Source organism: Macrobrachium rosenbergii, chromosome 3 (genome assembly GCF_040412425.1).
Source record: "Macrobrachium rosenbergii isolate ZJJX-2024 chromosome 3, ASM4041242v1, whole genome shotgun sequence".
Classification (NCBI taxonomy): Eukaryota; Metazoa; Arthropoda; class Malacostraca; order Decapoda; family Palaemonidae; genus Macrobrachium; species Macrobrachium rosenbergii.
This window is the reverse complement of record NC_089743.1, coordinates 90,252,191-90,278,402: the sequence shown is the minus strand read 5'-3', so window position 1 is coordinate 90,278,402 and position 26,212 is coordinate 90,252,191. Positions and strand designations below refer to the sequence as shown.

At 36.7% G+C, this 26,212-nt stretch overlaps 2 long non-coding RNA genes across 2 annotated transcripts in view; both read left to right on the top strand.

Annotated features, from left to right (window-relative positions):
• LOC136827425 (uncharacterized) overlaps nt 1-26,212 on the top strand; it is a 332,974-nt gene that overhangs the window by 6,110 nt on the left and 300,652 nt on the right. The gene's annotated exons all lie outside the window — the stretch shown is intronic.
• Nucleotides 7,397-8,082, top strand: LOC136828743 (uncharacterized). The gene is made up of 2 exons (XR_010850207.1): nt 7,397-7,557; nt 7,806-8,082. It is a non-coding gene; the product is annotated as an uncharacterized lncRNA (long non-coding RNA).

Here is a 26,212-nt window from a genome sequence, read left to right as displayed (position 1 = left end):
TGTGAATTATTAATATAGAATCTCTGAGTCCCCAAAATACAAGTTGCTTAAATCTGCCACTCTCTTCACTTGCACCACGATGCTGAAAAACAATACCCTTAAGCATACCATCAGCATTCTGTTTGCCTGTTTGGGTTTAACATTAATAATTCCTCACAAATTATGCACCATACATATATACAGTTTATGAATCATTTGGTTTTATTTTAAAATATATTAAACCATACAAATACATTTATTCAACTTAATACCTGACAGCACTGATTTAAAAGTCGATTAACTGATGTGAAAAAAAAACATATGGAAAACAGGTATACCAACAGATAGACATAACCTATCCATTGTTGATTATTACGCAGAACTTCCAAACATTTTTGCTTTTGAAAAGTACTTCTCCAATGTTTGTGAAAACCCTGCAATGCTTCATAAATCATAAATCTTCTGTTTCGAAAATCATTGACGACATCAAATGGCAATTGAAATGCGTGATGGAAGTCCTCCAGAAGGTGAAAGAGTTTTTTTTTTTTGCTTTCTTGATGAAGATTTGTAAATAATGACCGATTTGAACTACAATAATAACAACAAATATTAATAATACAATTAAAAGCAACCAATTTTGTTTATCGAGGATTTAATATCATTACTTTGATGGACACGATCAGACATGAAATGTGTACCTGAGACTCCCAAAGATGAATAAGAGATATTATATTTCTGAAGCATCTCAGAAAAGTTTTCATTTTGCTCTGGAAGCTTCAATCGCATACATAACAGATCGACTTTAATAAAATGCTGAAAGAATGTACAAACTTTTATCTCCTTTAACTCGTAGGACTGGAAGTGAGTCTTCTCTACAATGTGTTCGGTAACACACTTTGTTCCTTCTATAATGCACACAATTTGTGAGTGTGGCCACCAATCACTTCCACACTTCTGTAAGTTCTCAGCCTGCTCTTGCATGCCCTGAACTCCACTGACTTCGTCGTATATCGCTTGATTAACGTCCCGTTTCACCAGACACTGATCATGGGTCTTGCTGTTCTCCTCACACTTTGGTCGGATATCTTTACATTCTGCTGTCTGTAACTATCAAAAGGGTAAATTACCTGTGAACTCAAAACTTTTTTCAACTTTAATTATGATAGTCCTTCCCCTAACAAGCAACAGTTCTAGAACATTAACAGGACAATGTTGACAGCTGCATTCATACTTTACCTTCTGAGTCAAGCATTAACCTGCTGTGCAGAAAACTCATATAAGCTGCTTCATACACCTGCACAGAAAGATCAACAACTGCCGGCTGACCCTACCTAAACACACAAGATTTCAACTCAGTCTTGTAGTGTACACATAAACACATATATACATACATCCACACATGCACACACATATATATATATAGATATGTAATATATATAAGTTGGAACCTAAGTACAGTAAACCCCATTTATTTAACGTTCTCATGGTTCTGGACTCACACATTCCATGGTTTCTCTGTAGGAACATATCTAGCTATCATTCAGCGGAAAATTCGCCCATTTAGGTATTTTTCACTGAGAAATAATCACTAATTACTGTATTTTCATAATTTTCATGAATAAATGCACTTTTTGTGATAAAACTATTAAAATACTCAGGTACAAGCATTTTACAGGGTTTTCTTGGTTTAAGCTATCAAAATGGGCAGTTCTAAGTGTTTTTTTAGAGGGTTTTAATTTGTCGAAATTTGACCTATTCGGGGGGTGTGGGAAGCATCCCCCGCGAATACGGGGGTTCACTGTACCACTATACCTAAGGTTTTATCTGGGCAGGCTAACGACTAAACATGTTGTGAGTCAGAAATTTATTTCTGTTCCACATGTGATTGTGTAGGTTGTTTCTATCATATTCACTGAGAAGGGATAATACGAATGAAATGCTGTCAATTGGGTTACTGCTGAATTGGGAAGTTGGAAAAAACACACATATATATATATACAGTAGCAAAGTCGAGGTTAAGTTCCAGACCCCCATGCATTAGCAGTAATTTCCGTGTAAGTTTGCACGGTCTCTAAAAATGCTAATAAATGCTTGTTTCTAGAATTTAAACACTAAATATGACACTAACCATTTAAAAGTAATAAATTAACTTTTAAGCTAAAGTTACTGCAATTTAATTTAAAAGTTATCTTAATGCATTACCCTTTAAAAAAAGAAATACATGGTCGACTTTAAAAATATAGGAGTGTGTGAAGATTACTATATTTTTCTCTCTCCCCACTCAACCAATATAGTTTTAGTAGTCTTCAACCTTCTTTTTTAAAACTTCTTTATTTTGCTCTTTATTAAATTGTTCTGAAATGCTCTATGTCTCTGTGTTTTAGAACGGCACATTTACAGTTTGTAGATGGTACAGGTAAATTAGATCAATTTAAAATTATCTACTGTACAGGTAAAGACATACAGAGAAACAGTAATACAAAAGGTTGCACTAACTGAGAAGAGAGAGAGAGAGAGAGAGAGAGAGAGAGAGAGAGAAAGAGAGAGAGAGAGAGAGAGAGAGAGAGAGAGAGAGAGAGAGAATCACTTTGACCCACTAATCAGCAACACTCCCCTTCTTGTCATGTTAAATTGACACATCGAAAGCTTTGCCTTCAGCTTCTCTTCAACAGTTACAAAGGATGAGGGAAAGATATTTGTTTGTTTAAAAATACGTATCACATGAATTTTGTAATTACAGTTATATTATTATTATTATTATTATTATTATTATTATTATTATTATTATTATTTAATCTTGTTGTTTATTAATATTGAAAATTAGTAAATATTATTAGGTAAAAATTTATTTATCATACAAAACAAATAAACATATACATGTACCATAAAAATTCTCTCATCTCAGTAAATGAGAGAGAGAGAGAGAGAGAGAGAGAGAGAGAGAGAATTATTATTTTTATTATTCAATGTTATTTAATTTACACATAAAAGCTTGAAAACTTATAAATTATATAAAAAATTACACAAAATCTTTTGCAGGGCTTCTCAGTACCGCAAATGTTAAGTCTGTGAACAAGTTTGTGTATGACAATAAGTTAAGTTCCAATGAAAAGCTTGTGTGTCTGTGAACCCATTACAAAGATGTTTGCAAGTTCGAAAGTATTACTGTATATATATACATACAGGCAGTCCCAGTTTATGATGGGAGTTCCGTTCTTACGCCACATTTGCTGGAAAATCATCAAAAATTTAAGAAAACCCCTACCACCTTTAATTCTTTGGTCTCTTTTGAAAAGGATGTAATCTGCATTTTAATTGAGTTTTCATCAATAAACCTCCAAATTTTGACCATTCTGCCATTTTGGAGCCATATTTCTTCCACTGAATTAGCGTTGTAACCCAGAACATGCGTTGTAACCAGGGAAATAATTTTTTATGAATATATTTGAAGAGTGTTGTAAGCTCAGAACAATGAAAAGTCAAGCCCAGGGATTGAAGTGTGTGTATATATATATATATATTATATATATATATATATATATATATATATATATATATATATTATATATATATATATATATATATATATATATATATAATATCATATATATATATATATGAAAACCATTAAGAATATAGTATATTTTAAGTATTTTTTTGTTAATTAAACATTTTTGGCATTAGCCTGAGATATTTTAGGCGAGTGAAAAAGCAAATCAGTGCCTACATGTTTGATGTGTCAGTGTTGAGGAAGTCTGTGGTCAGCTTCCCTTCCCATGGAGACAAAGTGCATGGTTCCTTGAATGATAACCTAACTACACAAGTTGTTGGGTTCCGGTTGAGAAGCTCGTTCAAGAGTCCACTCTGATGGGCGGAACATAGTAAGTGTAGATTTCTCATTCTGAGTACAGGTTAGGCATTCAGGTCCGGTGATTTTCTAGGAAAGACCCACTCCTGTGAAAACTATGAACTGCCAAAAGGTGAGCTGGAAACTTTGATTTTCAAAAGAAATGCTAATGGGCTTCTTATCATTTTTTATGTTTAACCTGTACTCTGGTCCTTCCATATGTAATCCTTTTGCTTTGAATAGCTTTTGTTTTCTTACATTTCTTGAATTTTTATTGCCATGTATTTTTATGTGTGGTTTTGGGTCAGTAACGTGGTGGGATCCTCCACATTTTTTCTCTGTGCCTGTTTTAAAAAGTTCTTTTTTCCTTTATTTCCTCAGATGTTTTTATTATATCAAATAAATAGATGAATTTTGACATTATTGACTTCATGGTCATGTTAGACATTTAGGATTACGATGTAGAGACTTAATTAGTTAAGTTTGGTAGCACTCTGTTGTATATCAGTTGGACTTGTTTTTGGGTTTGTCCAATTTCTGGGATGTAGGATAAGAAAAACCCTATTACAATCGAAATAATTCATTCCAAACCATTTACAATGTCAGACTCTTGAAAAACTGTATTTTTGAGAGAGAGATGCCCTGATGAGAGAGAGCGAATTCGAGTTAGATGAGAGAGACGACAGAGAGAGAGAGAAGAGAGACCCTCAATCTCACACTGACCAATAAATTTGCGTGATACCTCTTGATGTAAGAGCTAACACTCTCATCAAGGTTGTAAAATACATATTGCAACAATCAATGAAGACATTGAACCATCTATCTGATCTATGTATCAACACATCTCAAAAACTGTAATTTTCCTCATCTTCTTAAGAAAGGTAAAGTTCATAGTGACTGCAGCCAATTTAATTTGCTAAATTCAGCCATCCATGATATATATATATATATATATATATATGATTATATATATAAATATTATAATATATATATATTATATATATATTCACATCTATATATATATATCTATATATATATATATATATATATATATTATTAGAATGACAGAAAGTATATCGAAACGTATCTATCTATATATATATATATATATAATAATATATATATATAAAGAATATGTATAGAATATATAAAGATATATGTATAGATATCCAGATTTTGATTTATCCCCCATGATATGAATATATATATCGATATGTTAGCATATATATCCACTGATAGCCCAGAATATAGCAATATATAGATATATAGATAAAAGTATAGATATATATTATAATATATATAGATATAGATATAGCAATAGATATTCATATAGAATATATATATTATATAGATAATAGATATTATATATTATTATTATATTAATAATATGACGTTATTTCATATGCTTTTGATATAAATATATATAATATGATATATATGATACATACATACATAAATACATCGATCCTGATTCAACATTATACATGAAGTAGATGAAATAGCATAGATATATAGAGATGCAATATGGTGAATATAGTTATTATAAATATATATATGATGATATATAAAAATGAGGGATATATATACATATATATAGTGGATTAAATTTTTAACTAAAGGTATTCAAACCCAAAACAATATGTTATTAGAGTAGTTAGCGTTTGTTTGTTTGGCAATGATTTGAATTTTTGAATCAAATTCTCCTTATGATTTTTATTTCTTTACAGTGGTCTGTACATGATGATATGAGAACTGCCATATGAATATACTGGTATACCCAATACACACACACATATTAGGTTATACGTATTGAATATAAAATATACAGTAACTACAGTATTTTTCTGAGTTATTCTTTCAAATAGTAAATTTATTGATGATATACTATAATCTTTCAATCAAATTTTTATTTCCAATATAAGAAAAAAAAAATGCCCATAACATTACGCTTTTATTATTATTATTTATTATATCCATACATACATACATATTATTATTATTATTATTATATTATTATAGTTTATTATTCATCAAGAACTTTGAAATATATTCCAACTTTATGCAATAAAAAGCTGTTCTACATTACAACACTCGATAGGTAAATATAAAATAACACTAATTAGCATAACATATATAAACTGTTATCATAACATTTGCCAACACTAGTTATGATAACATAATATAACAACTGGTTAGTAGAACATATACTATTAACACTGTTAATCATAACTTATCCCAAACAACAGACACTAGGGTGCATAAATTAACTTAATTAGCATAACATTGGCAACACTTTTTCATAACATATGTCAACACCATTATAGTTAGGTAACATAAACTAACTATTAATTATGTATAACATAGAACATTGTTATCATAACATATGCCAACTTAGTTATGATAATAAAAGTTTAAAACACTGGTTAGAAACAAGGATAACCAATGCAGAAAAAATAGGTTAGTAATTAACCTAGGTTATTGAACAAAACACAGACTTAATCTAGGATGACTATATGTTAGCATATTTTATGATGGAAGTTATGGGTTATCATAACATCTGATAGACTAAAACAAAGAGCCAACTAATATCAGCTTGGCAGGATGGTTGCGAAGTCTGGTTATCATAACCTAGACAAACACGGGTAGCCTATGTTAGGATAACATCAGTAAGCATATCTTATGCAAGCCTGGATTAGAACAGGCTATGCTGACCATAGGCAAAGTTAAGCTAACGTTTGTTAGCATATTGAGTTATGGAAATTCGCTCATTGGTGGATGGGGTTAAATCTCTCTCTCTCTCTCTTCACCTTTCCTTATCTGTCTTTATCTGTCTCTCTGTCTGTCTGTCATGTCTGTCCCACGTCAGTCTGTTATGGCTCTCAGTAAGATTCTGATGGGAAAAGCAGAAATATTCCTAAAAAAAAAATATGATGTGTACACACTTCTGTTTGCAAATATATGAAATTTTAAGTGAATTCCATTTTTATGGATAATTCCAATTTAAACATTGTAGACACCATTGATTAGTGAGATCACGGTCGACACTGGACGAAAAAAATACATTTTAACAGATATTTTAACATATAAAAAATTAAAACAAATTTTTCAAAATCAAAAATCATCAAGTTCCGTCCGATTCTTTGCATTGAAAACGACGTAATACTGATTTTATTATTCAATAAAAAAACCTTTCAAATTATGATTATTCTGCCATTTTGGAATAACAAATTTATTATAGACTGGAGCACATAAAGTGTTCAAAGCGTTGTGGAAATAATTTCTGATGAATATATTTGAAAATGAACTCAAGTGTACAATCATTAGCCCCCATCAGAAACTTTAATTTGTCATATCATATATATATATATATATCAGTATTATATATATATATTTCAGAAAATATGGCTGCTACAATTTTAAAGGACACATATATGCATTTCATAGCTTCAATGCTTTAAGATGTGATGAAAGAATTTATGAGTCAGATGGAACTAGGACGAGAGACTCAGTTGTAAAATCTTTGTGTTCAGCAAATGGTTTGATTCCTCAGCAATATTGGCAGTCAGGTGATTTCCGAAGGGTTATGTATATTCGTGAGTACGTGCGTTAATTTGATCTAGATTGTGCCAAAATCTGCCCTAAAAGTGAGTTTGATCGTTCATTAACGTGATAGAACTGCAGTTGTCTAGACGTAGCTTTGGAGAGGATCCAGGCTTAAATCGGCAGATAAGGTAGAGTTTGAAATCTCTGTTTTTATGGGAGAAAATTGAACTTGTGATTTTTACTATGATTTTCTAATCATTATGAACTTTTGAACTGGTGTGGGAGATTTAATATGAATATTCATACCTCTTTTATATTATTGTTTTGTCATGTTACGTTTGCCATATCTTGGCTATGCATTTTACACTTTCCATTATTGTGTTTTGCATTTCATATATTTTTGGGAGTTTTCTATCATGTTTAATTCTTCCGACAGATGTCTGTGGACAGATGTCGGTGGACAGTGTGGACTGTTTCGAATAACATGTGGTAGACTGTTTTTTGACATGACTTTAATTATTGATTTGGGGAGTATGTGTGAGTTTGGATATTTTCAGGCTATTATATAGTGAGACTTCTTTAATCAGAAGTGTTTTGCAGTTCAGAGTTTAGTTATCTAACTCGATATTTCATTTATTATGCATTTTAATCTTTGCTTTGTTTTATTCATTTCTTGTTGGGTTATTTGAATAATAAACTTATTTTTGTAGAAACTATTGCGTTTCTTTAAATGGTCCATTTAATTGATTTGGTGAGAATGAGTGCGATTCGGGTGGGTGAACTTCGGGAAAACGATGAGAGAGAGAGAGAGAGGCGATACACAGAGAGAGAGAGAGAGAGAGAGAGGTGAGAGAGAGTGGAGAGAGAGAGAGAGAGAAAGAAAAAAAATAGATGCAAGTGTTGCCGTGAGCGAACGTTCATACGCCTTTTCCTGATTAAAGATCGTTGAGCACGTTACGTACACCTTCAAAGGGTGTTAATTCTGTCCTCGTTACAGAATTAAATGGTTGGCAGCGGTGTCTTTTGAATTTTAAATGTTCGAATGAAATGGTGGCAGCGGTGTCTTTGATTTTAAATGGTCATGATTTTAATGTCTTTAATGATGGCGAAAGAGGGAGATTGCTAATAGACTAATTGGTAACGTTGATGCCCAAGGCATAGGCGACTTCACCTAAGAGTTAACCGAGGGTCAGTGTTGAATGACTGAGTAGGTCGTGATTACGTGTGAAATACGGGAACCTTTCTTTTTTTCCGTTTCTATTCGAGTACTGGGAGTGGGGAGTTGTGAAATAGATCTGGATGATCTCTAGAACAATTTTGGGGTTAACAAAATACCCAAATAAGTGTGAATAGGGCGATTGTGAGTTAATTACGCAAAGTGATTATTCAACAAAATCATCGCGCTGGGTGTTTTTTTTTTCGCTTTAGTCTTCGAGTTGCAGGTGACGTCACAGGTTAGCAAGTTGAGAGATAGGTACTCCGTTTTCTGTTTCAAAATTGGTAAGTACCCCATTCTCGTAAGTTGCGCAGAACGCCGTTTTCTATTCTTCTTTTAGAGGGGGTAACTTTTACCTTCTCTAGTGTTCTTTTTGGTTTTCTTTTTATGTTGTTACGCTCAGGGCGTGTGATTACTCACAAAATGCCGGACGATGCAGCAAGCACATCCCAATCAGTTGTGGTGCATAAAGTGACGAACATTTGTGTGGGAATTACAAATTTTAAAGGGTTAGTTGATGGAAAGCCAACCCAAAATATAGAAACTTTCATTGAGTCAGTGAACAATTATCTGAATTCCAAGAAAATTACGAATGGCGCTGAAGCTTTAACAGAGGCTAAATCATTTCTGGATTTAGATAAAGGAGATATTGGGAAACGAGCACGCAGTTTCGGGTTCAGAAGGTGTAAAACTTGGAATGAACTGCAGAAATTTCTACGAGCTACTTATGGCGGAGTTCAACGTGAATGCGCAGTTCGAATTTGCGAGAGTTTCTCAAAATAAAGAAAGGCAATGATTCACTAGTCACATACAGTGCGAATTTATTTGATGCAGTAGTTGAGTTAAAGAAATCTATAATAGGCTCTCCATGGGTAACTGGAAATAATATCTCCTTAGATAATTTTGAAAGATTGTTACACTTTGCTTGCCTTTTAACGTCGGTCCCAGATGTAATTGTAGATAGTTTTGATAAGAGAATTGATCAGGATACAGACGAATCCCTTTTGTTTGCACAGATTAACAAAAATCTAGCAAAATGCCCGACACTGGACAGTAGTTTTGTACAGGGAGGTGCAAAAATATCAGCTGCGGTTTCCAAACCACAGAATAATGATAGTCGCTCGCATTCGGGAAATGATGCAACAGCGAAGACATGTGCACGAGTAGAATCGAAGAAAATTCCAGAGAGATCAGTCACAACGATACGTTGTTTTAATTGTGATAAAATAGGCCATAGTAAATCAAATTGCAGAGTGAGATATTGTTCAGTTTGCAAATCTTCAGATCATGGATGGAGATTTTGCCCAGCCACGAAGAATAGAGATTATTCAGGGAAGTCACAGGGAGGTTTTTCTAGATATGACAGGAGAATTCCACATGATGCAAGTTCTAGATACACAAAGGAACAGCAGAATTTTCACAAGATAAGTTCGAAAACGGACACAGGATAATGACTAATCAGGTCTTAGAGTCACTAGAACCTAGGCCGATTGTACGTGGATTCTCTAATGGCAATGAAATTTTTATTTTCATTGATTCTGGTAGCTCAGTTAACTTAGTAAATGCTGACCTTTTTCACTGAGGTTTCCAGAGTGCAAATTAGTCCCTTCTAGTGAGACAGTGTGTGATGTACAAGCGAGGAAACTGAATATTTTAGGTTCGTCATTTCTTACGCTTTGTATCGGCGGAAAGACAATAGTAGAATCATTTTTGGTCATAGAAGGATTAGCCTTAGGTGAAATGGTTTTGCTAGGACACCCTTCTTGTATGCGACATAACATCAACATTCTTACGGGAGTTCAGGGATTACAATAGGTGAGTCAGGTTGTTTTTTTGTTCCATATATACACAGGAAAAAAAACTTGTGAGAAACCTAAGACACAGTCTGAGACATGTGTAACACATTCATTAGAGAGTGAAGATATTCCGCAAAGATCTTTCAAAGGATTTTTGTTGGAAGATATTGAATTGCAACCATGAGTTCCTACATTAGTTAAAGTGTCGCTGAAAGAGAAAAATTTTCCTTCTCAAGTGTGCGTTGTTGAGGGAACCGAGAAATTCAAAGACGTTGTGAGTACGGTGTCAGTGAATGAAATTTCAGTCGCAGGCGTGACTTCAGTAGAATTAGTTAGCTATCAAGACTCAGTGAAAAAATATCACAAGGGTACTTATGTAATTGATTTTGAAGAGTTTAATGAAGAGCATAAATTAGTGAGTTTTTGTGGAGACGGGAATATGTTTCCTAACGAGGAGCAACAGTTCCGAAGTCAGGTTCTACATGAACATTTGGCTAAAGTTGATTATCCTGAATATTCAGATAAAGTAGAGAAAGTGTTGAAAGAATATCTAGATATCATTGCTTTGAAGGGAGATAAATTAGGAGTTACAGATGTTTTAGAACATTCAATCCGCCTAGAAAAGGGTACAAATCCCATATATATTCCAGCATATCGAATTCCTTTTAAGATCAGAGAAGAAGTAGAAAAAGAAGTTCAGAGGTGGGGAGTCAGAAGGCATTATTAGACCGTCCAATTCTTTTTAATTTTCCTTTGCTTGCAGTTCCTAAGAAAGACGGTAGTATCAGAGTTTGTGTAGATTTTCGTAAATTGAATGAAAAAACATGCCCAGATAGATATCCGGTAGCTTGTTTGCCTGATTTGTTTGTTGAGATCGGTGGCAAAGAATATATATTCATCTATAGATCTTATGCAAGGGTTTTTACAAGTTCCCTTTGTGAGAGTAGCCGTAAATATACAGCATTTTCGGTACCAAAGGGACATTACGAGTTTAATAGGATGCCTTTTGGATTACAAGGGTCCCCAATAACATTTACTAGACTGGTTAACACAGTACTTCATGGCTTGTTAGGAAAGTCGGTGTTTGTGTACATGGATGACATTCTCATATGCACAGATACAATTGAAGAACATCTAAAGGTGTTAAAAGAAGTCCTTAAGCGATTACGGTTCGCTGGGTTAAAGGTCAAATTGGCCAAATGTGAGTTTCTGAAGAAAAAATTGTCTATTTAGGACATGTTATCTCTAAAGAGGAGTTAGAGTGAATGATGAGAAAGTTAAAGCCATTGTGAATTTTCCAGTTCCCAAAACCAGGAAACAGATTCGTTCGTTCCTAGGTATGTCGGGTTTCTTTCGCCGTTTTGTGCGGAATTTTTCTACAATAGCGTCGCCATTGACAGATTTGTTACGAGAAGACGTTAAGTTTGTTTGGGGTGATAGTCAACAATTAGCTTTTGAGAAGCTTAAGAACGCTTTGGTGAACCCACCAGTTTTGAAGTTTCCAGATTTTAGTCAACCGTTCACCTTAGTGACTGACGCGAGTCAGGAAGGTATAGGTGCGTGTTTGATGCAGAAATTTGAAGGGAAATTACACCCAATTGCTTTTTATAGCAGAAAGTTCAAAACGCGTGGTAGTAACGAAAGGCTGATGTCAGTTGTGGACAAGGAGGCTTTCGCAGTCGTCTCTAGCCTTGTTCATTTTAAGATGTTGTTGTTGGGAAATAAAGTTGAGATTTTTACAGATCATCAACCGTTGTTAGAGCTTTTTAATAAGCCAAATTTGTCGCCCAAGAGAGCACGTTGGTTCCTAACATTGAGAGATTTTGATGCAAACCTCAAATACATTGAAGGTAAGCATAATGTAGTTGCAGATGCATTGAGCAGATACTTTCCGGTCGAGGATGAGGAAATACACACCGAATCCTGTGTGGGAGAAGAGAGTAAATATTTGGTGTCTAATGTCTCTGATATTAGTAGTTCTGAGAGATCGCATGTAGAGGACATACACGTTCCTACAGTGCATACTTTGGGAGAAATAGTGAGTCGGCAGTCTCGGGAGAGATTGTTATTCGTGATAGTGAGAGTAACGCAGTGTGTTATATTACGGGTGAAAATGTCACTTGGGACATAGGCTTGCTGGAACAAAAGCAAGATGAAGATAAATTGTTGTCAGATGCTAAGGCATTTCTTTAGGGAGTTTCACCGAAGAAAGGGTATAAGTTGCCTTTTTCTGGTCTAGAGTTGGAGAATAATTTATTGGTGAGAAAAGTTAAGTATAACTTATGAAGTACTCGAAGCATGGGTGAGATTACACAAATCATCGTGCCAGAGAGTCTAGTACCACAAGTTCTAGACATTGTACATTGTAAATTTGGTTCTCCTCATTTGGGTGTAGACAAGACGTATGAAAACGTCAGGTCAAAGTTCTTTTGGAAAAATATGTTTTCCGCAGTAGAAGCCTTTGTGAAGAAGTGTGCTATTTGCAATGCGAATAAGCCAGCGACGACAGTGTCGTGTCGTTTGGGTTCATATCCCATACCACATAGGCCGTTTCAGAGAGTGCATATGGATATTCTGGGTAACTTCTCAGAGTCCGCTTATGGTTATAGACATTTATTAGTAGTTGTTGATGAGTTGACTCGCTTTGTCGAGATTTTCCCACTGAAATACAAATCAGCTGAGGAAGTTGCTATAGCGTTTTTAAGGGGATAATTTGTCGATATGGTGTTCCAGAATGTCTGATCACAGACAATGGTAGGGAGTTTATTAATAAGACTTTAGACGGTCTTGCTAATTTGTTGGGGATAAAGAAAGTATCTATAATCCCGTATAGACCTGAAGCAAATGGGTTATGTGAGAGGGCGAATCGGAAAGTAATCGAAGCTTTGCGCATGACGGTGGGAGGTTCCGATACACATTGGGACAGATCTTTGGATGAAGTGCGATATAGTATCAATACTATGATGAATGACACAATTAAGATATCTCCAGCAGAAGCTTTGTATGGATACAAGTTGAAAGGACCTTTTGATTTGTTACCAGAGCGAGTTCAGGGTGATGTTACGGTCACTTCATTGATAAATACAGCGAGAGAAAGATTTGCACGTATCAGTAAAGAACTTGAACTTAGTTCGCGTGCAATGGTAGAGAAAAGTAACGCGAAATCGAGGGGAGTAGCTTTTTCGATGGGTGATAGAGTGTTTGTTAAAGTGAATGTTCGGAATGATCTGAATTATAAATTAAGTCCGAAGTTCCACGGACCTTTTTGAGATTGTAGAGATCAAAAGAGGGAATAGATTTGTAGTTAAAGATGTAAACACTGGAGTGACGAAATTGACCCATATTTCGAAGTTAAAGAAAGTTGGGATGTAATGGAATGTTTGTATATATATAGTTAGAGGGATAAATGGGTTGATGTTTTTATTTTTTTTTTTTTTTTTTTTTTTGTCTCTTGTTTTTTAGATGTTGAAGTTCTTAATCATTTGTTTTCGAATGATTTTGGGAATTGAGACATGGGCTAATTTCATACGAGATTTGACCCAGGTGTGAGTGTGTTAGTGTGTTATTGTGTTATGATGTGTTTCATCATCTGACGCAATGTGTGTGTTGTTTAGATTATTTTTTTTTGGGGAGGTACTTAGTATATCGGACCGAACAAGTCTGATCTTTTTTTCGGGTTGGGAGATCGTATTTGAGTATTTGGATTTTTTTTCAGTTTTTTTTTTTTTTTTAAATGAAGGAGCTGTGTTGTGAGTAGTTATAGTTGTTGAGATCATGGGAGCGATTGCCATTACGTCAATTGCTATTTTGTTGAGAGTTAGTCAGGTGTAGAACTTATTTGCTAACCAGAGTAGAACTTTCATGTTTTTTACGAGATATGATACCTTTTAGTGTTTGGATAGAATTTTTTTTTGGGTGAGTTCCGTAGAGTTGTTGTGCTTAATAGTGAGTTAACTGTGATTATTCTGAGATACAAACTTGGAATTAGTTCACATTGTGAGTGTTTACTTTTGCATTAGTAGTTTTGTTTGGTTCAGTAACATGAAACTTTTTTTTTAGTTTTGTTATTAGACCTTTTCGAGTGTTTTTGGGAGACTCAGTAGTGACATGGGATAGATTAGAGACCATGTTCATTTTGGGAGATCAATATCAAGGTTCGGGAGTTGATTATAAGACGAGTTGTACTTTAGTTAGAGAGAAGTGTGTGTGTGACAGTAGTGTTTTCCAGTTGCGAGTTGTGTCTGTGGGTGGTTGTGAATTATCATTAGTTCATAGACAGACTCCGACAGAATGTGACTTTAGACAGTTCCTGCGAGATTACCACATTGAGTCCACCAGTACTCTTCCTGCTGTGTTTTACAAGGAGTATGCAGTTACAATGATGTGCCAGAGCAACAAGTCGACGACATTCGTTCATCGAGGGTCCAAACTGTTTGATCCATCCTGCAGAATCCTGTCTACGGAATTTCTCGTACTTAGCCGTGCTGTATTCAACAGTTCCGAGAAGATAATTATGCGTCATACGATAACGAGCATTTGTAGTGGAGGTACCTACAACCAAGGTGCCAATGACGGTTCCACCGTTGGAAGACATTGACGATTCCGTGATGTTCCAGTATCAGGAATATATTATGCCGACAATTTTAATTGTCTTAATAGCTATTTTACTGATAATTCTTGTTGTGGGAGTAGTAAAGCTTATTCGTGTTTGTAAGATTACATGTAAAGGCTCTAAGAACTCAACCCCAGTGACTTTGGAAGTGTGTCATGAGAGCAGTCCTTAAAGCTGCAGTGCAGTAGACATTGCTAATTGAGCATAGCTCTATTTTGTTATGTTTTATACATATGCTTTTGTTTTAGTTTGCTGTTAAGGAGAGCGAGACGCTCTTATGTGGTGGCCGAGCTCTATTTCAGAAAAAAATGGCTGCTACAATTTTAAAGGACACATATATGCATTTCATAGCTTCAATGCTTTAAGATGTGATGAAAGAATTTATGGAGTCAGATGGAACTAGGTCGAGAGACTCGAGGTAAAATCTTTGTGTTCAGCAAATGGTTTGATTCCTCAGCAATATTGCCGGTCAGGTGATTTCCGAAGTGTTATGTATATTCGTGAGTACGTGCGTTAATTTGATCTAGATTGTGCCAAAATCTGCCCTAAAAGTGAGTTTGATCGTTCATTAACGTGATAGAACTGCAGTTGTCTAGACGTAGCTTTGGAGAGGATCCAGGCTTAAATCGGCAGATAAGGTAGAGTTTGAAATCTCTGTTTTTATGGGAGAAAATTGAACTTGTGATTTTTTACCATGATTTTCTAATCATTATGAACTTTTGAACTGGTGTGGGAGATTTAATATGAATATTCATACCTCTTTTGTATTATTGTTTTGTCATGTTACGTTTGCCATATCTTGGCTATGCATTTTACACTTTCCATTATTGTGTTTTGCATTTCATATATTTTTGGGAGTTTTCTATCATGTTTGATTCTTCCGACAGATGTCTGTGGACAGATGTGTGGACAGTGGACTGTTTTCGAATAACATGTGGTAGACTGGTTTTGACATGACTAATTATTGATTTGGGAGTATGTGTGAGTTTGGATATTTTCAGGCTATTAGCCATAGTGAGACTTCTTTAATCAGAAGTGTTTTGCAGTTCAGAGTTTAGTTATCTAACTCGATATTTCATTTATTATGCATTTTAATCTTTGCTTTGTTTTATTCATTTCTTGTTGGGTTATTTGAATAATAAACTTATTTTTGTAGAAACTATTGCGTTTCTTTAAATGGTCCATTTAGTTGATTTGGTGAGAATGAGTGCGATTCGGGTGGGTGAACTTCGGAAAACGATGAGAGAGAGATAGAGAGGCGATACACAGAGAGAGAGAGAGAGAGAGAGAGGTGATACACGGTGAGAGAGAGAGAGAGAAAGAGGAGAAAAATAGATGTAAGTGTTGCCGTGAGCGAACGTTCATACGCCTCTTTTTCATGATTAAAGATCGTTGAGCACGTTACGCACACCTTCAAAAGGGTGTTAATTTGTCCTCGTTACATATATATATATATATATATATATATATATATATATATATATATATATATATATATATATATATATATATATATATATATATATATATATATTGTCAATGATAAAACATCCCTCCTTCCTGTAAATTTGATTTCCTGATTTAATTTTGAATTCATCTATTATTCATTTGCTTATCAAGTCGGGGAATTTGGCGGGCGTCAAACAAAACCAAGCCTACTTGAACCAGTCAGTAGCCGTTAGCTAGGCCTCCTTACCAACCCCCCTAACATCGGGCAATCCAGAGAACAATACAAACCCCCTTTTCCACCCCCATCATGCGATGGGGAGACATGTAGGTATGGGGGAGACCAAAAGGGCCATTTAGCACTAGGGAACAGGTCAGATTCTAAGCTGTAGGCATATAATAATAAGTGTGCTTTTCCTCTGCCCTCTTTGCTGGTTCTTTTGACATGCTTGCAGGTATGGGTGGCCCAAAAGCTTGACGCTCCACGAAGCCACGTTTTTGAAGCAGGGAGACGCTCCTCTGAACTGATCTGTAGCGGACGCGCTGCATTTTTCCCGCTCCGCTGGTTGAACTGACTTCGACAGACAACTGGAAAGGCTGTTAGGCACCAACAATAGTCATAAAAGGTTTGTACGTTGCAAGTAGTTAAATACCAGCCCTCCCCCCTTTTACTCAAACTCCTTAAAATTCCATTTCTTTAAACTTTAACTTCTCCCTCCACAAAGCAAATCCTCTTTGTTCGAATCCTGCCTGTATCCCATCCCTTGCCATTTACGTGCCTTGAATTCAAGTAAAGATCCCGTGATAACCATCAATTATCCCTCCCCCAGTGCAATTTAAGGGCTATTTAGGTTAAGCGATATCAGTGTTGATTTTATCTTTGTGTGAGTGCGATCACGTGTTCCTTGTTTCAAAAGCCCCAATCGAATACGATTCCAAGTCTGTGATTACGTGATTTTCTGATAATCATCTTCTAGGCTACGTCATGTTTAGTATTTAAGAACGTGTATTGGGTGATATTTCAGAGGTGGATTTCATCTCCTTCAGTGTATACCGTCATTCCTAACTAAGAATGTCTCTTTCAGGGGAGACACGCGGACCGATCGCAATTCAATGCTTCAGTATCTCATCTGCCACCAAAATCCTGAAAATTCCTGGTCGCAGTCATTACCGAATTCCGTTGTAGTCCGAAAATGTTCATATGAGTTATTCTCCCATCCTGGAGTTCCACCATTTGCATTACCTGAGACTATTTCGTGTAATCAGGGCAAGACTGAATGTTATTACTATGATCATTGGACTGATTGCCTTACATATTGGCCCCATTTTTAATCAACTTGCTTGTTGCCCTATAACTGAATCTGCCCCTTAGCGATTATGTTGTTCTGTGTCTCATTGTTTATCTGCTAAGTCTCTGTAAATAAATCCTGTAAATTTGTAAAAGAATTCTAATTCCTATATGGCAACCTTCCCCATTCAATTGTAAATCCAGGAAAATCTAAGGTAAGTTTTCAAATAACTTTTCCTTTTGCTCATAAACTGGGCTTTCTTGGTTTTTCTTGGTTTCATCATTATAATTTTGTTTCAATTTCTCACCAGCCAAGAGTCCAGTTTATGACATTATATATATATATATACATACATACATATATATATATATATATATATATATATATATATATATATATATATATATACATATATATATATATATATATATATATATATATATATATATAGATATATATATATTTTTTACCTGTATATATATATATATATATATATATATATATATATACATACATTATAGTCGTATATATATATATATATATATATATATATATATATATATATATATACAGTTATATATATATATATATATATATATATTATATATATATACATATACATACATACATACATACATACATATATATATATATATATATATATATATATATATATATATATATATATATATATATATATATATATATATATATATATATATATATATATATATATATATATATATATATATATATATATATATATATATATATATATATATATATATATATATAGTTATAGCCATAAGTTGTTAATTTCCACTGTAAGCCTGTGTTTCGCCATTATTGGCAGTTTAACGGGCTGTAACTTGATGTCTGGTGCAAAACATATGTTGCATGAAGTTATAGTGCTGTAAGCACCATTAACTTGATGTCATCAAGTTAATGTATTGGGTTGATGCAACATGTAAAATAGTTACAGCGCTGTAAAAACACTGTTGCAAAAGCGCCATAAGATTGAATCTGCCGTAAGCTGGTGATGCACTGTGTACAGTATACACACACACACACACACACACACATATATATATATATATATATATATATATATATATATATATATATATATATACACACAACCCCAACGTTCATGTTCTCACAATTTGCGGACTCAGCGATTCATAGAATTTTCTGTGGAACCTATCCATAAATTATTCGCGGGAAACTCACCCATTCGTGGATTTCTTCATACAGTAATATTCTGTATTTTCATATTATTTTAATGACTAAATACTGAACTGTGTCTACATATACATTTTATGATAAAATAATGATTTAAAAACTAATTTTCAAATAGTATTAAGTTTAATCCAAATAATATTAAGTTTAATAAGATTAAATAATAACAAATACCCAAGAAGTAGTTCCGTCAATGACACCAACCAGCGAAGACGGATCCAGTCCCTGGAACAGGGTTGCAGAGGACTTCAAGAGATATTCAGCTATATCTGCTGCTGCTCGACGAGAAAGCCTATGCTTGCAAGGAAAGCTGGAAAGTCTCCCAGTCCTGAACACCAGGGATGTACTGTCTGAAGAACTGCATCTTGTGTAGCTGCTACAGGAGGTTGGGTCAAGAACTCTTCTCAATACCTTGGAAGCAGAGCTATCAGGTCGGGCAAAAGACGAAGTCTTCCAACATTTGTCCATAACTCGGGGTGAGTAATGCTTGTGAACCCCTAGCGAAACAGACAAATACAGGAAAAATGTAGATATCGACGTTTCCCAAAGACACCATGCCTCATGGTAGTGGCCCCTGGGTCTGGTACAAAGGAGCGAGAAAACTACCAACTTTGTTGTGCTGGGAGGCAAACAGAAAGATGGTAGATCCATCTCTCAGTCGAGCAGTCTCTTTGTGAATCTTCGTGAAGAAAAGAGTGAAGAGCACGTTCCATCCTGATCACTCAAATGTAAAGGCCGAGAAACAGATTACATCCCCACTGAGAATGTATCTCAACATGGAGTGAGCTATAGAACACTTGAGTGCCTGTGAATGTCAACAGACGAAACAGGAGGGAAAACCGTTCCCTTTGTTTGTCGATGTATGCCACTGTGGTTTGTTGTTCAACGGAACCACTAGATTACAGGAAAACATCCTGAATTATTTTGGAAGGCCTGGCTGCCTGAGTTCAGGATGTTGATGAGAAGGTACTCTTGTTGCCTGACAAATGTCAACAGATAAAGTGAAACAGGTGTGCGCCTATTCCTCTTGATCGATGTGAATCTGGGAGCAGCAAAGGGGATTGAATTCTTGGAAGGCCACGACTTGAGTTAAGGATGTTGAATAATAACTGTATCAAGACAAAGTCTTACACATTCTTGAAGGTGAATCCTTCAATCACATTCGAAGGTTCCTTCAATCAAGCATTAGCCTGACTCTTTCCTCATACTTCATAGACAGAAAAATGTAGGACTGGAAGCAGACCATGGGGAAGCTTCAGCAAGATGACAGGATACCAAGACAAGTAGCTCTAGCTGGGCTGGCATTTCCCAAATCAGGAGCAAGGGAGAGGAAGCGGGATGGAAGTTTGATGAAAAGAATTGCCGAGATCCAAGGAAAATAGATACTTCTCCTGAAGGAATCCATTCTCAGGCCTCGGCAATGTCTCTGCCAGGTCCAGAGACTCGACAAGTATCATTTCATCCAGGTATCTGCAGTAAGAGAACTTCTGCTGGGTCGATACTTCTTTCTCTCTTCCCTTCTGCCCTCCTTCCTTATGAAAAAGCGGGTGGAAAGAAGACAGTTTTGCGCACTTTCCAAGAAGTGAAGAAGAGGGCTATGTGTTTCAGCGATCTTCTTCCGAAACCTGGGACTTCGTAGGAATTGAGGAGGGCTGGCTTGAACTTAAGGTTGAGCTGAGATGACTAAGACCCAAAGGTCTTGGCCATCGTCCAAAGGACAAGGCAGTGCCCTGGTACGAACCTTGATTACCTCAGTATCTGGCAAATCTTTGAAAGAGAAAGGCAGAACTGAGTACTGTAAAGGTTCGTTCCTAAGGGTTGAGCCAACTTGGGACTTACAAAAAAGGAGATCCGAATTAGGACAAAGTCCTTCTTCTTAGCACCAGAATTGCCCACAGAATGCCGCCTGGTGTAGGAAGACCCACCCCATGACAAGACCCGTCTCCAGAAGGCAGGGTTCTCTCCAGGAATCGTCATATCCGAGGAGAGAAAGCCTAAAAGCGAAGGATCATGGATCCATCAGGAAACTGTCTGGAGGAAACCAGGAGGTGTCCTCCAAGTTCACAGCATCTCGAAGAAGAGAATACCCTTCACAGCAAGGAGAAGCAAGAGAGAGAGAACCCAGTCCGGATGAAGCAGAGTCAAAACAACCTGCACTCAGCAAGACCCCTTCGAGGCAAGAAGAATTGGTACTCTGTCAAGGCAGGGGAGGAGCTTAGTGTCTTAACCTGAATGAACTCCTTGTCCGAAGAAAAGTATTCATCTGGCTGAGAACGGTCTCGCACGCAAGGATTGCGGCGGCCCCTGAAACTCTCAAACCCTTTGGGAACTGCAAGGGTTGCGAGTGATGAAGATTATTCATTGGGGGAGCTGCAGTCCTGTTCTGGGGATCCTCGCACTGACGAATCGGCGTGAAGTTCTCCGAGAAATGAGGGCGATTGCAACTTGAAGAGGAAGACCCTCGCTGCTTCCTGAGCATGAAACTCCTGTACCTCTCTCCTTGGGGGAGACCTTGACAGATCCCAAGAAACCCTCCTCGGCTACCTGGTTGTACTACGAGGCAATCGGGGGACCGACACCCAAAGCACGCCAGGCAGCCGAACTCTGAAGAAAGACAAATTCATCGGAGCTCTCTCTGTCCGTCTCGCGCCTCTCAGAACAACCGAGAGGAAAAGAGAACAGGTGAAGAGAAAGAGTGCCCCTACCTGTCCTACTAGTAAGACCAGCAGGAGAGGCGGACTGTGAGTGATAATCAACCGACTGAGATTATTGCCACATGGGGGAAGAACAGCGCTTGTGCCATGGCAAAGTGCTTTTCTGGGAAGAGCAGAAAGCTCACTCGAACAGTGCCGAGAACACAATTCGGAAAAACCGAGCAGGGCTGAGCCGAGCCGCACCAATCATGCGAACGCGATCCAGGGTGGTAAGCAGTGTACTGGGAGGCAAGCAGGGTGAGCTGAGCTGAGCCAGTCATGTGAACACGACCAGGGGCTGGGCAGGGTGAGCAAGCCGAGCTGAGCCGATTACTCAAACGCAATTGGAATTGGGTAGGGCGGAACTTGTCTGCCATGAACTAGTACTAATTTCCCAAACTCTAAACTCCTTTGAGGCCGAGGCCCCTTGAGAAGAGAGTTCAAAGGGGAATTCTGCGTCTGCTATCCTACATGCTTGAACCACAAGGTTCAAGACACAAGGATAAAACCTAGCCAAGCAACTGAAGCAGCTGGCAAGCAGTATCAAGACACCTGGGTGTCTCGGCACCTAGACACCTGGGTCTCGGCACTTTCTCTTGTCCTGTGGCTCTCACCAGGAAAGTGCTTGTGATTCATAGAATTCAAGCGACCTATAAGACTCGCAAAAATTGGGAACGGCTGCTTTCAGTTTCCTAAGAAATCGAAAAGAGCCAGGCACAGAACCAGTCTTAGACGCAGACTTCTAAGACTGGCAATGAGGGCACAGCCTCTTGAGGAGAATGCGAATCGGTTCCAGCCCAAGGGTGGGAAGAGCCAACGAGAGAAATCTGCCTCCCAGGAGAGAGGCAGTCCCTTAGAAGCCCTGCAGGACTCCCGAAGGTAACATCTTCCCTGTTTCTTCTGGTGTTCGAACCAAGAGGATCGATCGAGACACCAGGCTGGGAACTCGACCGAGCACTGGTAAGCACTCAGGGAGCGCTTGTAGTGCTGGCAGGAAGAGCTGAGATACCTGGGTGCCTCAGCCCTTTCTCTCGCGCTGCTCCAGACCAGATCAGGATAGTCGATACAGACGGAACCTATAGGGCTGCGAACGGGAGCGCAAACCTGGGTCTGTGCACCCGCAGCTCCCGAAACACAAAACCCAGGGGTATGCGAATCGGTTCCTGGACCTGAAGGTTGGGAAGAGCCAACGAGAGACCCACTGCCTCCTCAGAAGGAGACAGTCCCTAGGTGTCCAAAGGACATCAAGGGGAAGAAGCAGCCTTCCTCTCCTTTGGCCGACGGAGGTCTATCCAGTTTCCCAGGACCTCCTTGAACCTCTGGAGAGGAAGGGAAGAGGCAGCAGAAGACGAAATTGAAGATAAGCTGAAGAAGGCAGCAGCTACCTCCACAGGGCGACTTCCTTCACCTTCACTCCGACATCACAATATACTGACGGTTTGTATATTGTGTCAGAACAAACTGAATTTACTGTCATTATCCGGACAGTGACTTGCGTCATATTTGCTACTGGTGGACAACATGCACAAACCTAATGGAGAACAACTCTTTTGGCGATCTGCCACTTTCTCAAATTTGGTGCAATTGAGCATACTGTACTGTGAACAAAACTTTAATATTTTTAATAGTGTATTTAGTATTACCACTATCTAATTATGATTTCAGTTGAGGTATTGAAATGTTTAAGAGTTGAAGAACATGTTTTTGGTGTCTGGTTTAAACTGTGGCTTACTGGAACTTTGAAATACTTTTTTTTTTATCTCCTTTCTTTCCAAATTCAACACTGCTTTTAGAAATCAACCTGTTAATCAAGATCTGAATGTTATCTCTGTAATGATCTAACAAGTCACTGAAGGCAGGATAAATATCATTTACTTTATGTACTTATTCTCTCTGATATATGAACGCAACTTAGAAAAGTTTATACGATTAAGCAGTATGCAACCAGAGGTATGCACATCTAATAGGTCTACAGTACTTGGTATCATTTCATTTAATAAACTATAGCTCTGCATTCATTAATATAAGAGTGCATGCCATTAAAAGTATCATCAAACTTCGGTGAAAGAGCAAGTAGTTGTTTGATACTTTCATCAGTAATGTAGGGAATATCCAGAAATTCAAATTTAAGCAAGGTTAGAGTTACAGTACAGTTAGCAACAGAAATATAAAGATGAGAAATTACCTTGAAAGCTTACCTGCCTATAAAACCATGTACACTAAATATATAAATTCATTCATTGGAATAAAGAGAATTTTCCACAAGCATCGGCACAGTTGTTAAACTGCAACACAAAAATGCTTGAACGCGCACATCAGTAGATTCACCATTACATTCCCTACAAGTTAATTTAGGCAGTTCAACAGCAATTACAGGCTTATTTCCATAAATGTAAGGTTGAGATTTGGAATCTAGCCTTTGTTCAATCTTGGCTAGTTTGTCAAGAATCTGATCATTATAATCTGCTTGTCAAGCAGTTTCCTGTCAAATGCTAGGATCTTCCGCATCAACATACTAAACTATGAATACATCTAAAATTTCTTCATTCACAGTTTGAATCTATCTTTGGTAGTCTCTCTGACAGTTTCTGTATGATACAACAAACTTTGATTTAATTCATCATCTGAAAGCATATCAAGTTTACCTAAGACAACGGTAATGTAAGACTTGTAGCCTGCTCACTTCTGAATCTGAGGTGTAAACCAATCGTTTTGGCAAGATACTAATGCCAAAAAGGCATTAGCCTATGAAGTTAACAAAAAGAATCTGAAACACTGTGCTTCCTACTAAGGACAACTAAAAACTTTATATAGAAATCATCACATGTGGCTTAACACATGACGCCTATACTAGAGAAGGCACTAGGCTATATAGGCCTTTAAATGAAATAATAATGCAAAATTTCGGCAAAAAATATAAACAGGTAAACTTAAACCGATGGAAAATAATGAATCGGCAGCAGGAAAAACTTGCAATTAAAGAACAGTAGAACTATAGTACAGTACAACTCTGCATGGCTTATTTCCTTGGATATTGACTTTTTCTATAGTATTTTGGTTGCTTATCAAGAATTTACCATTATTTTTTGGCAGTCGAATGTAATTAACCTCAGAACTGATATGTTACTGTATGCTGGCCATCCTGGAATGCTACTGTGCATGCGCAGTGTTACAGGGAAACTTTTGTTAAAAAGTGGTTTCCATCAATGCCCCCTGCCTGAGTAACACAGCCTTCTAGGTTAGGTTAGGTTAGTATAGTTCCTTTTATAATAGGTTTCCTTAGCCAATCCCTTCTTGAAAATATGGCTCCCGTATGCCTTGCGTATGCATGGAACCTTTCAAGGGTGGCCATCATAACAATAACATGTCTGTTCCCTCACCCTGTGTTATAGCCCACCCAAAACCCCGTTCCCATAGGGTCCCCGATAAAGATGTGAGGTTAATTATAACTGATGGCCAATAAACAAAATCACCTCCTCAACAACACTAAAATTATTCTCATTATTTTGAACCCCATAAACACTATGCACAAACGATAAATAAAAAAATTAAATTACAACTTATAAGGTAAGACAATACAGGCCACCCCCCACCCCCAAACAACCTCCATAGATAATATGGCAAAATTGTAACCTGTAAACACCCCTAGGTTACGTTAGGTTGGTATTTTTAGGTTCTTTTAGTGGCCTATCATTTCCTAGCCATTTTTGCAAGAAAAACCCTAAATGGTTTGGTAATTTTTCGGAAAACTCCAGCCAGCCATTTCGGAAGGTTCCAATTAGCCATTTTTGCATGAAAAACCATTTTGGGTTTTTCATTAAAAAATGGCTAGGAAATGACAGGGCACTAAAAGAACCTGAAAATACCAACGTGACGTAACCTAGGGGTGTTTACTGGTTACAATTTTGCCGTGTTAGCTATGGAGGGGGGGGGGGTACTGTGTTACCTTATAAGTCGTAATTTGATTAATTATTTTTCTCTGTTATTAAGCATTTGCGAAGGTCATGTATTGAGAAGAAAGTTTTCGTTTTGATGAGTTTTATCCAAGAAAAATATAAGTTGTAATGTGGGAGGTGGCTGGAGTCTTCCGAAAAATAACCACTGGTTTTTCACGCAAAAATGGCTGGCTGGAGTCTTGTTGGCAACTTATAAAATTTTACCACTAAAAGTATAGTTACAATCAATTTCTAAGGTAATACGCTGTGTGGCGTTCTACAGTTTTACTACAAACACACAGAACTAGGCTATGCAGTGGCCAGGGCTACAACCTAATCTACTTCTCGAAGAAAAACCAGCAATTCGGTTCACAATATACGAAAAAAAAAAAAAAAAATTAATGACTGGCAATTAGGCCTGATGGTAAACATAACTTTAGACCTTGATTATAATTAGACAGCATCAGCTGAAACAAAGTCTACAGTTAAAAAACTAACCTAAGGTGCATCTGAAATGGTTTACTTGGCAATGGAAAATAAGTTAACACAGAGGTAAATGAAAAGGCATGTCCGTTATTTAAAAAAAGGAAACAAACACACCATTTGAAATAAATATC